This window comes from Rhinopithecus bieti, unplaced genomic scaffold (assembly GCF_001698545.2).
Source record: "Rhinopithecus bieti isolate Rb0 unplaced genomic scaffold, ASM169854v2 scaffold_7681, whole genome shotgun sequence".
NCBI lineage: Eukaryota > Metazoa > Chordata > Mammalia > Primates > Cercopithecidae > Rhinopithecus > Rhinopithecus bieti.
In genome coordinates, this window is record NW_016806571.1 from 6,094,728 (window position 1) to 6,105,188 (window position 10,461).

Genomic DNA, 10,461 nt, shown 5'->3' on the forward strand with positions numbered 1-10,461 from the left:
AACATAAAATTAAAAAATATTTTCTAGTTGTTTGTTGCTGGCATATAGGAATACAAATGATTTTTCTATATTGACATGGCATCCTGTGACATTGCTAAATTCACTTATTACTACTAAAGTCTGATAGTATTTTATAGATTTCTTATCATTTCTTTTTTCTTTTTTTGGAGACGGAGTCTCACTCTGTCACCCAGTCTGGAGTACAGTGGCGTGATCTTGGCCCACTGCAACCTCCGCCTCCCAGGTTCTAGCAATTCTCCTGCCTCAGCCTCCTGAGTGGCTGGGACTACAGGCACATGCTGCCACACCAGGCTAATTTTTTGTATTTTTTTTTTTAGTAGAGATGGAGTTTTACCATATTGCCCAGGCTGGTGTCAAACTCTGAGCTCTGGCAATCCACTTGCCTTGACCTCCCAAAGTGCTAGGATTACAGGCATGAGCCACCACACCCAGCCTATAATTTCTTACATAAATAGTCACCCCTTATGCTAACAGCTTTACTTCTTTCTTTCCAATCTTTATGTTTTTCTATTTCTTTTTCCACCTACTTGCACTGAATAGGATCTCCAGTACAATTTTTTACATAAGTGATAAGAGCAGAATCTAGCTGTATGTTTCTCTATTAAGGTTGATGTTGAGGTTTTACATAGATGTCTTTATCAGATTAAAGAAATTCTTGTGTTACTACTTTGCTAAGAGGTTTTTTTTTTTTTATCGTGAATGGGTGTTGAATTCTATAGATTGCTTTTGCTGCATCTTTTGACATTGACATAATCGTGTGCTTTTTCTTTATTCTGTTAGTATGAATTACATTATTTAGTTTTTGCTTGTTGAACCAACCTTGCATTCCAAAGATAAACCCTTCTCAGTCATGATTTTATCCTTTTTTATATTATTAAATTTGATTTGCTAAAATTTTAAGATTTTTACATCTACATTTATGAATAATATTGGTCTAAAATTTCTTTTCTCATGTTTGTCCTTGTCAGGTCTTTGGTATCAGTACTATGCTGGCTTCATTAAATAAACTGGAAAGTATTCCTTCTTCCCTTGTTTTCTGAAAGAGTTTGTGCAGATTTCTTCCTTGTTTTCTGAAAGAGTTTGTGCAGATTTAGTATTATTTCTTTCCAAATGTTTGGTAGGGTTTCCTTTGTGCGAAAAATACTTAGTGTCTTTACTAAATGCAGGGATATTCAGATTGTTGTATTTCTTCTTGTGTTCATTTTAGCAAGCTAGGTTTTTAAATAAGAAATTGATCCATCATGTCTAAGTTGTCAAAGTGATTTGGCAGTACACGGTTTCTAATGTCTTCCTTTTCAAGTTTCTTAGAGTAGAAGCTTAGGTCACTGATTTTAATCCTTTTTATTTTTTGAATATAAAATTACTCTCTACGGATTGCTTAAGCTGCATTCCACAAAGTTTTGTATGTTGTTTTTCATTATTATTTTATTAGAAATATTTTCTGATTTCCCTTGTGATTTCTTCTTGAACCATGGCTTATTTATAATTGTGCTTCTTGAATTTCAAGTGTTTAGAAAGATTTTTCTAAATATCTTATTGTTATTGATTTATAATTTAATTTGATTTTGGTCAGAGATCATAACCTGTATGATTTCAAGCCTTTGGAATTTGTTGAGAATTGTTTTGTAGACCAGCATGTGGTCTATCTTGATAAATATTCCATGTAAACCTGAAAAGAATGTGTGTCCTGCAGTTTTGGAGTATAGTGTTCTATATATACATTAACTAAGTTAAATTACTTGTTAGTGTTATTCAAATCTTTTAGCTCTTTACTGGTTTTTTATGTCTATTATATCAGTTATTAAAATGAGGTATTAACATTTTCACCTGTGGGGTTTTGGATTTGTCTGTTTCTCCCCTTAGTTCTGCTAATTTTGCTTTTTTCTTAAAAGTTTATTTTAGATACATATTTAGAATTGTTAGGTCTTCTTAATAAATTGGTCCTTCTATCATTATGAGATGACTCTTTATTTCTGGCATTATTCTTTGACTTGAAATCTGCTTCATTTGATATTAAAATTGTTATACCAGCTTTCTTCTGTGTATTTTTTGCATGGTATATATTTTTTTTCACCCTTTCTTTATCCTATCTGTGTCTTTATATTTGAAGAAAACCTTTTGTAGACCTTGGGTTTTTTTAATCTAGTCTTAACATGTCTACCTTTTAATTGGTGTATTTCTTTTTTTTTTTTTTTTTTTTTGAGATAGAGTCTCACTCTGTCGCCCAGACTGGAATGCAGTGGCGTGACCTCGGCTCAACACAACCTCCACTCATGGCAACCTCCGCCTCCTGGGTTCAAGCAATTCCCTTGCCTCAGCCTCCTGATTAGCTGGGATTACAGGCTCACGCCACTATCACCTGGCTAATTTTTGTATTTTTAGTAGAGACGGGGTTTCACCATGTTGGCCAGGCTGGTCTCGAACTCCTAACCTCGTGATCCACCTGCCTCGACCACCCAAAGTACTGGGATTAGATGCATGAATGAGCCACTGTGCCCGGCCTTTTTTTTTTTTTTTTTTTTTTTTGAGGCAGAGTCTTATTCTGTCACCCAGGCCAGAGTGCACTGTTTTGATCTTGGCTCACTGCAACCTCCGCCTCCCAGGTTCAAGTGATTCTGCTGCTTCAGCCTCTCGAGTAGCTGGGACTATAGGCACACACCACCACACCTGGCTATTTTTTGTATTTTTAGTAGAGACGGGGTTTTGCCATATTGGCCAGGCTGGTCTCAAACTCCTGACCTCAAGTGATCCACCAACCTTGGCCTCCCAAAATGCTGGGCTTACAGGCATGAGCCACTGCACCTGGCCTTAACTGGAGTATTTTGTTTATTTATACATGTAATATAAATAATAAGCTTACTGGGTTTAAGCCCTACAGTCTTGCTATTCGTATTTTCGGTTTGGGGGGGTTTTTATTCCACTGTTCTTTTCTTCCTGTATTCTTTCAGTTTATTCAAGTATTTTTTAGTTTACCATTTTCTCTTCTGTTGGTGTGTTAGCTATATTTCCTTGTGTATTTTAGTCATTTATACACTAAAAATACACCCTTAACTTATCACAGCCTACCATGAATTAATATTATAATGCTTCCTGTATAAACAGTGTAGTCATCTGTATACCTTCTATTTACCTTTGTGCTATCATATTCACACACTTTCAGTCTTCGTATTTTATGAATTCCACAATACGTTGTTATTACTTTGGCTTTTAATAGTCAACTACCTTTTAAAGAATTCAAGAAAAAAAATTACATTCCATCTTATTCTGTAGTTTTTCAATAAATGTAATAAAGAATCATTTCCTCTCCAAAAAAAAAAACTATTTAAAATGACTTCCAAACAAGCCATCAAAGTGATTATATCCAACTTATAGGCAGAGGATATTGAAATTGGCAGTCATCAAGAAAAGAAAATGATACCTACATGACATCCAGGTGCCTCTATCTGCCCTGTGGACTTCTTTCACAGTGGCCCTCACACACTTTTATGGGATCATCAACTGCAGCCCTTCAAGGGTTGTAATGCAGAAATTCTTAGTACGCCTCATACAGATTACAAAAACTGAGGCTCAGAGTGATTAATTGACTTGCCCAAGGGCACACAGCTGGCTTCTAGAGGAGTGAGGGTTCAACATAGGTCCTCATTTTCACATGATGGCACCAAAAGTGAAAAAAGAAGTTCTTGCCCTCCCAAAGCTGAATCCAAAGCAAACGCTTTGAAGGCCAGGAAGGCAGTGCTTAAAGATGTCCACAGCCACAAAAAGAAGATCCGATCCACACATGACCCACCTTCCGGTGGCCCAAGACAGTGTGGCTCTGGAGGCAGCTGAAATATCCTTGGAAAAGCACTCCCAGGAGAAGCAAGCTTGAGCAATAATTCATCATCAGGTTCCCCAAGCACTGAGTCAGCCGTGAAGAAGATAGAAGACAACAACACAACTTGGGTCCCATTGTGGATGTCAAAACCCACAAGCACCAGATCAAACAGGCTGTGAAGAAGCTCAGTGACACTGATGTGGCCAAAGCCAACACCCTGATCAGGCCTGATGGAGAGAACAAGGCATATTGGGATCATCTAAACTGAATCCAGCTAGTTAATTCTAAATATATATCTTTTCACCATTTAAAACCAAAACAAAAACATAGGTCCTCTGACCCTTCTGCACATCCACACCCAGGCAGACAGAAACAGTTCCATACTCTTTTTACCATGTGTCTGAGGCTCTCTCCTCATACAGAGAGGAAATGCATGAGGCAATGAAGAGCACTGACCATAAAGTCAAGACATAGCTGGGTTTAAACCTGTCTCTGCCACTTACAGGCTCTGTGACTTTGGGCAAATTCCTAATTTCCCTGAGTCTTTGTTTCCTTGTCTCTAAAATGGTGAAGCCTACTTCAGAGGGTTATGATGGGTATCACCTGGGGTGTATGATTTTCTGTGTTGCTAATTTTAAAATTATCATAAATTAACTCTTTTAAAACACCCCTAATTATTAATCTCACAGTTTCTGTGGGTTAGGAGTCCTGCACAAGATGCCTGGGTTCTCGGTTCAGGGTTTTAGGCAACTAAAATCAAGGCTTTGTCTGGGGCTGCGATCTCACCCCTGAAGCTTATGCTTCTCCTTCAGGCTCTTTCAGTATGTTGGCAGAGTTCAGTTCCTTGTGGTTGTAGGACTGAGGCCCCTGTTACCTTGCCACCGTCAACTGGAGACCACCCTCAGCAACTAGAGGCTGCGTGCGTCCTCTGCCATGTGGTCCCCTCCATTTTCAAGCCAGTAGTGGTGCATCAGATCCCTCTTATATTTTGAATATCTGCCTTCTTGTCTCTTCTGCTAGTCACAGATTTAAGGGCTACCCATCTTAAAGTCATCTGTGCCATATAACAAAACCTGTTTACCAGAATGAAATCCATCATATTCACAATCCTGGGGATTACACAGAGGATGGAGAATCTTGGGGGTCATGTTAGAATTCTGCCTACTACATGGGATAATGTCAGTGAATTGTCCAGCATAAGGTCTAGTATATGGTAAGAATTTGATCATTTTTAGCTATCAGCAGCAACATCCCTAGAGAAAAACGGAGATTTTAAATTAAAAACAGAGTCAATATTGATACCATCATATGTACCCCAGTAAACAGTCCCTTAACCTCGGTGACTTGGCTAGCTCCCAAAGTTTAAGGCCACCCCATTAATGGACTGTCATCCCCTGTGGTTGTATCTTCTTGGTACCAGCACAACCAGCTGAAAAGTGGAAAAATTCCAATTCCATCCTTGCTTAGTCTACGTAAAACCAAACATTACTTTAAAAAAATTAAAAAAGGCTCACACCTGTAATCCCTACACTTTGGGAGGCTGAGGTGGGCAGATCGGGAGGTCAGGAGATTGAGACCATCCTGGCTAACACAGTGAAACTCCATCTCTACTAAAAATACAAAAAAATTAGCCAGGCGTGGTGCGGGCGCCTGTAGTCCCAGCTACGCTGGACTGGGTTCCCGCATGAGCAAGCTCACCAGTCCCTCCTGGGCCTTTTCCTCATGGGGTTTAGAAGTAGAGCTGTGAAGAGAAAAGCAAATCATCTAAATAACATGGAATTATTGGATCCTTGAACTCTCAAAGAGAATCCCTTTGAAAAGTATCTTAAAGGGGTTTGGTTTGTTTTTCCTTACAGAAGAGAGAGCAACAGAGATGGGGAGGAATCGAGCTCTGCCTGACATCCAGGCATCCTCTCCACATTGCGTAGGTCAGTGAGAACGTGTTATTTATTAGAACCTGACATCTGTTGCAGTGAAATGATAAGCTCCATTAAAAAGCCTGGCCATCAATTACTGCTAATACGGCCCTCATCCCAGAGGAAGCCACTCACCATCCTCTCAGCCTGTGCAGACCAGGCTGCACCAGGCACGGAGTGTTTACAGCCCAGCTGAGCCTCCTGGCTCCCCTGGGGGAGGGGCAGCAGGTAAATCCCTTCTGCAGGTCCCCTCAGGCCATCTTTTCCTAGGCCCCCCATCTGTATTCCTTTGGTTCCCCTGGAAGCTTCTCTGAGAGCTGTTTTAAAGACTGCACCCCTGTTCATCCTGCTTTCTCAGTGGAAAACAGTTAGGGCTTTTGTTCTGGCTTCAGTCACACGAGCCAGAAGAAGCTACGCTGAACTCCGCTTATCAGGATAGTCACAGAGAAAGAGTAACTGGGCTGGGCGTGGTCACTCACGCCTGTAACCCCAGTACTTTGGGAGGCCGAGACAGGTGGATCACCTTAGGTCAGGAATTCAAGACCAGCCTGGGCTACATGGTGAAACCCCGTCTCTACTAAAAATACAAAAATTAGCCAGGCATGATGGTGGACGCCTGTAATCCCAGCTACTCAGGAGACTGAGGCAGGAGAATCACTTGAACCACGGAGGCAGAGCTTGCAGTGAGCCAAGATCATGCCACTGCACTTCTGCCAGGGTGACAGAGCAAGACCCTGTCTCAAAAATAAAAAATTAAAAAAAAAAAAAAAAAAAAAAAGCAACTGGAAGGTCAGCACATCTTTGTCAGGAAAATTAACTTAGTTGTGCCCGTTCAGGAACAATTGAGTGTTCAGGCTTGGGTTCCAATTACCCCGCCAGCCACTGGGGAAGTGTTTGGGATCACCAAGGACAGCGACTTCCTTGCTTGTGAGTTAGGGTCACGTATTCTCTTTCCTGGAAAAATAGACAGATGCCCTATAGAGTCAGAAAGGAAAGGGTAGAGGAGCTGGTTTGGGATTTTTCTAATAAATCATAGTAGGAACATACGCTATTAATGGAATCAGAGTTCCTTTTGAACAGTTGGGGGAAGAAACATACAGTAAGTCAAAAAAAAGCAAAGGATAATGGCCTGGGAGTCAAGTGACCTGAGTCTCATCTAGGGACCATTATTAATTTCCTGTGCGATCATGGGAAAGACACGTCACCTTTCTGGATTTCAGTACCCTCCTCTGAAAGTACTGGGCTAGTACCCACCTGGTAATCACTAAGCTCTAATATATTTCTGGAATTTTAAGTGAAAATTGTTTAAGGTAGCTGAGCATACTTTTTTATTCATGTTGAGAAACTTCCATCTCTGTTGCCAGAGGTCAGACACAAATTGAAAACATTACTAAATGGAATTAAGTACATCATGTACGTGATACTTTTTTGTACAGCTCGTATCTGATATTTATAGAACACTTCAGTTGCAGAACGTGCACACATATGCCCTGAACACACACCCAGTAAAATAATTCTAGATGCAATGCATTTTCAGATGTCAAGTTAAAACAGCTTCTTGGGAATTAGGCTTGACTGTTCAGATGTGTGTGTTAGTTTCTGACAGGTGCTGCCAGGGCTGCTCAGGGCTGTCATGTGTGTTGTGGAGTCCAGCCAAGGCAGGAGGGCCAAGCCGCTTGTTTCTCTCACTTCTCATTAAGGCATGAATTCTAGAAAAAAGGGAAGCATCAACGAACAGTCAGGATTGTCCATTGTATGCATATCATAATGACAAGCAGAGGCCTTGCTTCTGCAGAAACAAGATTCTGTCTTGTCTTTTGTCAGATCATTCAGAACAACGGCCACCTGTGAAAATGAACTAGATTCATGCCTTATTAAAGTAGAGGATTTACAGAGGTGAGCAAAAATAGGAGGCAGGTACCATCCAGCTCACTATATACAGAATATGTACAAAGCACTGGAGTCTACCACACACACGTACACACACATATTTTGAAGAGCTCCAACTCAAAGCCTACTGATTGATTTCTGGAATGGTCTATCACTCTTGGAGATTCCATTCTGACAATGAGGCTATCCATGGCATTAACTACTCAGAAGACTGAGTACAACTCAGAATTGCAAAGCAGGAAGTTATATAGTTCTTCTAAAAATCAAAACCAAAATTTAGAAAACTCACTGGGGCAGTTACCTCTACTCCACTGTCCTGCAAAATCCACAACCAACAGCAGAGATAAGTTGGGTGACTAAGCAGGAATGCACCCTAGGAAGCTAAGTGTGACAGTGGGGGCCAGCCACAGAACATGGAACGTGGAAGGAACCTTCGAGATCATGTCGTGCAGCCAGGTCTAAATATGGTAAACGTTAACCATTGTGACAGACATTCAATGAAATAATCGATATAGACCTTTAAGCAGGGCGATTGGCCTGGAGTTGACTTTCAGTTCATCATTTTCATTTCCTAGAAGAATTTGTGCAAGGCATACAGTACCAAGATTAGAACCTTATGCCCCTGATTACTGGTCCAAAGCCTAGCCCAAGCCACCTCTGACCTCCTACCTTTCCCCTCTTTCCTGCTCCCTTGCTCACAGGAACAGCAGAGAGCTGTCAAGGGCAGGAGTTTAGCCTGCACCATGTATGTACCCATCCACCTACCATGGAGTGGCCTGACATGGGCACCTTCTTCCTAGTGGCTCACCCAGGAGGCTGAAGGCCTCTGTGTCCATGAGGAAAACCCAGGGTGTTTGTGAGCAGCAATAGCTCTGCTGAGAGTCTAAAAACCAAGTACTTTTAAGAGAAGGTAACATGCTCCTGTGGCCAAACTTATTACTAGCGTCTATGGGCAAAAGAGAAGAAGGAGTATTGTAATGGAACATGCCAAAGGAAAGACATCACTTTACTGCTGCCTCCAAAGCAGCAGGGAGGCTGCACATTGAGAAGAGGACAGAAAATTCCAGTGACTCCTATTTTCCCAGACAGACGGAACCCCTGGCACTTAGTCATGCCTAATGGAAAATCTATGCCAAGAAAGCAGAAGTGGGGTGGGGGTGAGCTAGGGTAGTCTGTAATCCAAAGTCACTTCTGAGGAAAAAAAGTAGTTTGTCTCCTTGTGTGCCATGGGTGGGCAGGGCCTTGGCTCTTGGAAGAACAGGCTTTACAGCAGCCATGATTGTGAGAATTGGGCAGAACAGTGGTTTCCTCAAGTTGATCCAGAAGCAGCTAGTAAGCCTACAGTCTGTGTGTAGCTGCAGTTAAGTTACTGCTCAATCTCTTCAGCAAACGTGTAAGAGCTCACTATGTACAGAATATGTACAAAGCACTGAAGACTAACACACACACACACATTTTGAAGAGCACCAACTCAAAGCCTGCTGATTGATTTCTGGAATGGTCCATCACTGCTTGAGATTACATTCTGACAGTGAGGCTGTCCATGGCATTAACTACTCAGTAGACTGAGTACAGTCCAAATGGCAAAGCGGGAAGCTATGTAGTTCTTCTAACAATCAAAATCAAAATGTAGAAAACCCCAGTTTTGCATTATTGATCATTTGGTGGACTGGATAAGCCTTAAACTGTCATTATTCCAGGTATCCAGAAAAGTGAGCATTACAGGAACATGCATATAAAGGCAAGACCACATATTTTCTCAAAATAAACGATGGGATACCCAATCTCTCCTGATTGCCTTATAGACAATAATAATTTTAAAATGTATTGAATAATTACAATACACCAGCATAGCTCTAAGTGCTTTATGTTTTTTAATTTCTGTAATTCTCGTAACAACCCTATGAGCTAGGTCCTGCTATTACACCTGTTTCACAGATAATGAAGTTGAGGCCCTGCAAAAGGAAGTGACGTATTCAAGGTCACAGAGTAACTTAGTGTAGGAACTGAGCATATACCTTGGCTTTCCCAGCTTTTAGGTTGGTTTCATACTACACCACCTCTTTTCCTCAGATTAATGGTCTGAGTTATCCCAAATTTACCAGGCAGCTAAGCTCAGCTCTCTGTTTAGAACTGCAGGGTTTAGGCTGTTTGCCTTGGTTGACACTCAGGTTTGGCATGCCCCAGTGTGGATTTGTAGTGGCTAACATTTAATTAGATTTTGCCCAGATCACTAGCCTAGATCACTTTTCCCCTTCATTCATTCAGCAAATGTTTATTGAATTCAAAGTAGGTGTTAGATACGATGTTAAGTGATATGTAAGATACAGCCCCTGCTTTCAGTGAACTAGAGGAGGGATGAGAATTGCACATAGATTCTTCTCTTTAAGGTGGTAATGTGCAGGGAAAGAGCACTAGGAGTCAAGGAGAAGAGGTTATGTCTGTTTCCTGAGACCTAGGAAGCTGAAATTGGAGGCTGGGTAGGATTTGATGTGCAGAGAGGGGAGGACACTCCTCCAGAGGAAACAGAGTGCACAAAGTCCCAGAAGATGGGAAGCATGGGGGTTTCGGGAGGTATGCCAGTGTCTGCTGAAGACAAGAGCAGTAGATAAGGCAGGAAAGAAAAGAAAAGAAAAGAGAAAATAAGGAAGGGAGGGAGGGAGGGAAAAGAAAGGAAAGAGAGAGAAGGGGAGAGAGAAAGAAAAAGAAAGAAAAAAAGGAAAGGAAGGAAGGAAGGAAAGAGGAAGAAAGGGAGGGAAGGAGTGAGGAAGAAAAGAAAGGAAGGAGGAAGAAAAAAGAAAGGAACAAAGGAAGGAAGGA

At 41.2% G+C, this 10,461-nt stretch overlaps 1 protein-coding gene and 1 long non-coding RNA gene across 6 annotated transcripts in view; one reads left to right on the forward strand and one right to left on the reverse strand.

Moving 5' to 3' along the window:
* BABAM2 (BRISC and BRCA1 A complex member 2) overlaps positions 1 to 10,461 on the forward strand; it is a 460,475-nt gene that overhangs the window by 426,540 nt on the left and 23,474 nt on the right. The window lies entirely within an intron of this gene.
* On the reverse strand, positions 3,211 to 6,069 carry LOC108532742 (uncharacterized). The gene is made up of 3 exons (XR_001886534.1): positions 5,887 to 6,069; positions 5,534 to 5,576; positions 3,211 to 5,088 (listed from the first exon to the last, which is right to left on the reverse strand). It is a non-coding gene; the product is annotated as an uncharacterized LOC108532742 (long non-coding RNA).